Source organism: Typopeltis vanoorti, chromosome 21 (genome assembly GCF_054136105.1).
Source record: "Typopeltis vanoorti isolate ZY-2024b chromosome 21, IOZ_Tvanoo_1.0, whole genome shotgun sequence".
In the NCBI taxonomy this organism is placed as follows: Eukaryota; Metazoa; Arthropoda; class Arachnida; order Uropygi; family Thelyphonidae; genus Typopeltis; species Typopeltis vanoorti.
The window spans coordinates 41,918,574-41,925,389 of NC_143569.1; the positions used below are offsets into that span (position 1 = coordinate 41,918,574).

At 37.1% G+C, this 6,816-nt stretch overlaps 1 non-coding gene across 1 annotated transcript; it reads left to right on the top strand.

Annotated features, from left to right (window-relative positions):
• The first annotated feature begins 235 nt into the window (after positions 1–235).
• TRNAK-UUU (transfer RNA lysine (anticodon UUU)) lies at positions 236–307 on the top strand. The gene has a single exon. It is a non-coding gene; the product is annotated as a tRNA-Lys (tRNA).
• The last annotated feature ends 6,509 nt before the right edge of the window (positions 308–6,816 follow it).

Consider the following 6,816-nt stretch of genomic DNA (forward strand, 5'->3'; position numbering starts at 1 on the left):
TATCACGTTGAGAAACAAACCATATATCGGGAGTGAAGGCTATTGTTACTGGAACAGAAGGCTAAATTCTGGTCAATCTTTGGTGGACATCCTAATTGCTCAGCTGAAATACATGGACTCGATTCACGATATTTTTCAATTGCCTAGAACAATTTGAGATGAACTGAATTTTAATATTCATATACGCTATAATTTTTAGATTAAATAAAATAATGGCTGAGCGTATATGTTGTGAGCCCGGATAGCTCAGTAGTAGAGCATTAGGCTTTTAACCTAAGGGTCCAGGGTTCAAGTCCCTGTTCGGGCGTTTGCTTCCTTTTCATGTGCATGCGTGTTTTTTACTTCTAAAATGTGTTCTATTTCATCTTACGTCTAAAATGTTAACTGCACAATTATTCACTTAATATTAATAAGAAAGTTTTTTGTTGTTGTTGACACACATGTTATTCCAGAATAGGCATTTTCAACGCTTATGTTAAGCAAGCGAAAAAAAAAGAAATTGATTACCTTAAGGAAAAGCATTCATTTCTATAGCTTTGTGCATCTCTTCGTAGATGAGATGCAAACCATAACTCAGTGAGAGTCAGGATCCAGTAAGGAAAAAGATGTTTTTGATCCAAGTTGCATAAGCCTTACTTTTGATGACGTAAAACATACTAAAATTACTTATATTTTTTATCATCATCATCATTATCATCATACGTATCAAATATTTAGTCCCAGCATGGCCTGTTCCGGCCTTAGAAGTCATCGTTGAATCGTTTAAGAGGACGTCCTGGTTTTCTTTTTCTTAATGGCTTGTACTTTATTTTTTTTTAATATTTTTTATGATAATAGTAAATGACAACAGATTAAAAATATCTGGTAGGTGGGTGCCAGCTAATTTTTGATACGAGATCTAACTATATTTAAGAAATATTATGAAATAAAAATATTCATATATGACATCATTGATCTTTATTTTCATCACAAAAAAATAAATGAAGATGTTTTAAGAGAATTCCGGATAACTCAGTCGTAGAGCATTAGTATTTTAAACTAAGGGGCCAGGGATCAAGTCCATGTTCGGGCATTATTTTATTTTTCTTAAAATTCAGTCTTCCTAAAGATGAAACACATATGGAAAACAACAAAACATAAAGTTGTTATTTATTTTTAAAAAACTTGACTATTGAGAACTTCTTTTATGAGTGTATATGTCACCAAAGATTAGGATTATTACGTGAAGTTATAATTCTTTGTCATGTAACCCTCCTCTATTTGAAAAGTACAACAAATGTGGCTCTTAATGGAAATATAACGAAAAGTTTGATCATCTTCTTCTCTTGATCTTTTTATATACACTGAGTTGCCTCTTTATTAGGAACACCTCCCCATTTTCCTAAATGAGGAGGTGTTTCTAATAAAGTGGATACTCGGTGTATATATAAAATAAGAATCTAGGAATGCGATTTTTGGAGAAGCTGGAGTTTGTATTCGTTTGAGGAAATCTTTATTGGGAAGGTTAATCCAGAGAACAGAATGAGACGAATTCAAATCCGTGAATGAGGATTTGGTGCTTTAAGTTTTAATCTAAATCGTTTATGAATGTTGTTCTTCTGTGATTAAACGAAAGTATGGGAATGGTGGTGTGCTGTTGTATTGAACAGGAAAACAGGAAAATAGCAAGAAAAGAAACGTCTGTTAAAACAGATTCTATAATTCTCATCCGAGTATTCTGTGATAGAGTGTGAGAATAACCGCAGTATTTCCTTTGACATATCCTTGCGAGCTTTTTCTAATATGACATTAATCTAATTTAAAACCAGATTGGTGTATCATCTGTCGAACCTCAATTTAACAATATTATCATAAAATATACCACCCGAAACATATCATTACAGTGTGTATATTCTTTAACACGTGTAAGTCTTGAGTATGTGCATGTTCTTCAACTGCACAAAATTACAGACTACCCTCAGTTTTGACCACCGGGCAACAAGCTGTCGTTTGATCAGGAGGTTATAACTGCCAAGGAGTCATCCTTGCCATTTAGAATTAAGCAACTAAAGCTAGGGAAGTGTATTAGGCTGTTAATTTCTTGTATTATTCTGCCTGTTTTTGCGGAATCAAAAGCTTAGCTTCTGGGAGGGAAAATGCTTGTGGCCGATATGCGACTAACTCACCTTCAAACGAAGAAAAAAAAACTTATAAAGACTCCTGGCGTCCTAGACGAAATTCGAACCAAAGATGTTATCAACCAAAATGATATCAACTGTATTACGGAGACTTGATTCTCGATTCATTCGAGGGCGCTATAGTTAAGCCAATTGGCGAACGTCCTCCCATACTCACTCACATCACTTTCTGTGCGACAACAAGCTCAGTTGATCCTTCCATACACAGTTCGGCTAAAGACCGCCCAAACCTTCTTCCTTTACTCCTTTCAATCTTACGGCTTCCACTTCCGTGGACGGTAGCTATTAATTCTCTCTCTCTCTCTCTGTGGATGCATCATCTCAAAATGGTAACTTTGCTAACCATAGAGAACTAAGAATTTTTACGCTGTTTGTCTCTGAAGAAAGCATCTTTAACTGGACTTATGCAGTTTTAAGAAAATGCTTCGACTGAATGGGGAAATTCTCGGTTTGTTTTAGATAGGATATTACCAAATCCCTTTAATACCACGATTTGTGATGAATACCAACTTATATTGCATTTGCAGAAAGAAAAAAAAATAGTGCGTTATCTTAGATGATGGGTTGCAAAACTCGGAATGATTATACATCTCTGAATAGAGATTCAACTCTGGAGACTTTTTTGGTTAAATTAATATCACTAAGCAATCTTTGTTTTAATTACAAAAAGAATTGCACGTATTCTCACTAAACAGATCTTTGTTTAATTAGAAAGCGTATATCATATATAGCTATCTCTGTTCAGTATTGGGTTGTTAATGAAGTGTTCAATATATTCATTCATTTTGGCCGAAAAATGGAACCACATATCACTCCCTCCCTTACATATTATTCTTACCTTACGAGACCAGTTGCAAAGCATTTGAGAGAACGCTAAGACTTTTTCAAGAATATCCGCTGTGCCATTTATATGACATTGCTGATATTTTGTGTACCTGTAAAAAACTGGAAAAAAAAAGATTGTCCTGACAGACCCTATTTGTTTGGTTGTTATAATAAAAACACTCATTCGTCCGAACAGGGACTCTAAAACCTGGACCCTTAGGTTAAAATCCTAATGCTCTACCAACTCAGCCGTCCGGGCACGAGACAGCACACTTCTAATATGTAATATTTCATGATTTTATTATCGCTAATTCTATTTAATAAAAATAAAAATACGCCAATTTCAACTTTCAAAGGATTACAGATCGGAATCGTTGAGAGAAGGATCTGAAGGATCATAAGGAGGATCATGATGAAGAATTTGCTTCCTGCTCGCAATGATCGAAGAGTTTTTGGATCATATCGACTGCGTGACCTGGATTTCTCACGAAACCGGAATTCTTCTGGTCTACAGTGAACGTGGACCTTCCTTTTTCTTGACAGCGCAAAAATTGCATTTCTCAATATGTGAAGTCATTGACTCGTTACTTTCTATGCCGATCAGTGAAAATGGGATATTTCTACCGCATAGTCGATCTTTCCTTCGAAGTATAATATTGGTTTCCTGCATTCCGCTTCTGACAATGAAATCCAAAAATCTCTCCCCATCATGTTAAGAGCTGCAGGTTTTTATTAAATTAAAGTTGTTGTTTTGTTTTGTTTTTTGCTAAAGAAAGTTTATGAACTCGCCACTTTTATTGCAAGGAATCACGTGTGTTTGGTCTTGATTAGTTTCTCAAGATGTGTGATGATCCGAATTGTCTCTGGTTTTCACCTGTTACTTTGACTGTCGGTAGCTACGAGCACCATAGCTGAGTTGCGTGGTTGAAGTCCCTCGTCCGAACAGAGATTACGGCATCTCTTTCAAATCGGAGAATATTTTGTTTGGACACAGATACGATTGCTACAGCATTTCATAATACGATCATTTCATAACAATCGCAAAATACAATAATTAAAAAACTTCATTCTCCTTCAATAGTCCTATTTAGTTACAATGACAGTCTCGTCAATGATTATGTTCATTATAAGAAATAGGAAACGTCTAGGTCAGAGTTCTTCAACCTCTCACACAGTGCGGGCCGCATTAAAAATTTCAGTGAAGCCCGCGGGCCACTAAGCTATACTGAGGTATTTAGAATTGTAAGATGCTTTCCAGATTCCAAACGCTGTGCATTTGATACTTTACATAAAATCCTATAAAAATACACAAACTCAGCTTTAAGATCGTAGGTAGGAGTCGGGTTCATGACAAGTAAATACAATCAATACTTGAAAAAAGATAATTTAATGAAGAAAACATTCATTTTTTACAATGTCAATGGGCAACTTTGCAATGTTTTTCCTTGACCAGCTTGTCGATGTTGGCATCAATGTTGGAAGTCGCTATGCGCAGAGTATTCTCGAGATGTTGGTCCGTAATCTGAGTTCTTGTCTTGGACTTCACATGCTTCATTCTGGAGAAGAACTGCTCACATAAGTATGTGCTTTCTAACAAAGCGCACATCTTCAAAGCATGCCGGCGAAGATTAGGGAATGCGTCCTCAGAAATGTAGTCTTTGTAAAATGATTAGCAATTGCACATTGAATAATTTTTCTCTCAAAGAAGAGTTGTTTTGGAGTTCAAACAGCTCCATTTGTACTAAGTCTGGCATTTAGGCAGCATTGACACTGAATGGCATTGAAAATAAATCTAAAGAAGACTGTTGGTTACGAAAATCACTAAATCTCTCTTCGAACTCACTTCGCAACACGGCTAATTTTGTAGCGTATTCATCAAGAGACGAACAGTTGGATTCAGCGAGAAGCTGAAAATGAGTTAAGTTGTTTTTTGCAAGTTGTGCCTCCCAAAGTTTGAGCTTGGCCACAAAAGCTTTGATGTGATCAAACAGAGTGTGCACCAGTTGATCTTTGGATTGTAGCCGAGTATTTAAGTCATTCATATGCAACGAGATGTCGATCACAAAGGCAAAGTCTGTCATCCAATTCGGATCGCTGAATTCCGCAATCGGCTTCCCCCTTGGTTTGCATGAACTGCTGTATTTCGCTCCTTAAGTCAAAGACTCTTTTAAAAACCTTCCCTCGGCTCAACCAACCCACATCACTATAATAAACCACATCGCCGTGATCCGCTTCGCACTCTTAGGTCAAAAACTCTTGGAAATGACGATGGTTCAATCCTCTTGCCTTAATAATGTTGACGACAGTCGCAATAACTTTCATGACATTCACAAATCCAATACTTTTCGCGCACAAATTCTCATGGTGGATTAAACAGTGGTAATGGACCGTAATCTTTTCCTTCTAGTTCCGTTCTTTCCTTAGCAGCGCAACAAACCCTTCGTTCTGTTCCACCATAGCAGGGGCACCATCAGTTACCACACCCTTGAGGTTGGTTAAGCTGAGGTCGAAACGCTTTAGCGTTTTCTTGGCGGCTTCAAGAATATCAGTGCCTTTCGTCGTTCCCTTCATAGGTACGAGCGCTAGCAGTTCTTGCCACAGTGAATTGTTGATCAATGCCACGGAGAAAGATATCCAGTTGTGCTGTATCCTTCACATCTGTGCTCTCATTTAAAGCAAGTGAATATGACGTAAATTCAGACGACCGTTTTTTTAAAGTTCCTTCAATGTCATTGGCAAGCTCTTCGACACGTCGTGCGACAGTTACCCCAGACAAACTCGGTTTTTTAAACACTTCCTTATTATTTGGGCTCAGAATTTCCCTAACAGCGATGAGACACTCTTTCACAAACTCGCCGTCCAAGAAGGCTTTTGATTTTTTAGCAATTTTTTCAACTATTACACAACTTACTTTGACGCAAGCTTCGCTCTCTTTCCGCTGCCTTTTAAACGTACCCTGCTGGCATTTTAAATCAATTTGGAGACGGTTCACTTTGTCCACACGAAGCTACCGTGAAGATGATCGAAACTGGATGCATGCTTTGTCTCATAGTGTCGATTTATATTGTATTCTTTTGATACTGACACTGACTCACGACAAATTAAACACACTGGCTTATCGTCGATCGGTACAAAAAAAGTACAAATTGGTCCACTTTTCATTCAAAACCCGACAATAATCACTTGATTTACGCTTTTTGCAGGTAGACGCCATAGTGATGGAAGGTGAACTCAAAAAATGATCCAAAATGGCCGTATAACGGTTATTATCCACTGAATACGTCTCACACCAATGGAAGAAGTCTGGCAATATAAAACCACAATAGGCTATGGCTGACACACGAACCTGCGTGCGAACCTTATACGCGAATATCACACTGTTCACGACTGACTAACTGTGAATGAGATCCTCTTGTATTTATATGAAAATAACGAAGAATTGAGAACCTTCGAGATGTATCTGGGAGGCACTAGACAGCGCACTCGAATGAACTACTGTTTTAGCTATCTACCTGCGACGTTAATACTAGTACTTAAATACCGCTTGGCGCTAGTAGAGGGCTGAAGTAGCATGTCTATTTAATATTTATTTTTATAGGATTTTATGTAAAGGATCAAATTATGACTTCAGGTTATTATTCTATGACAGTGGTGTTCAACCTTTTTTACTACGCGAGCTACTTTTCTATAAAAAGTTATTCGGCTACCTACTCTCTTATATAGATCACTTTCCCCCAACCTGATATCTGATTACGCACAAATAAACAACTAAAAAAAAATGCACAACTAAAAACTTTATTTGTGTATTTAAAAA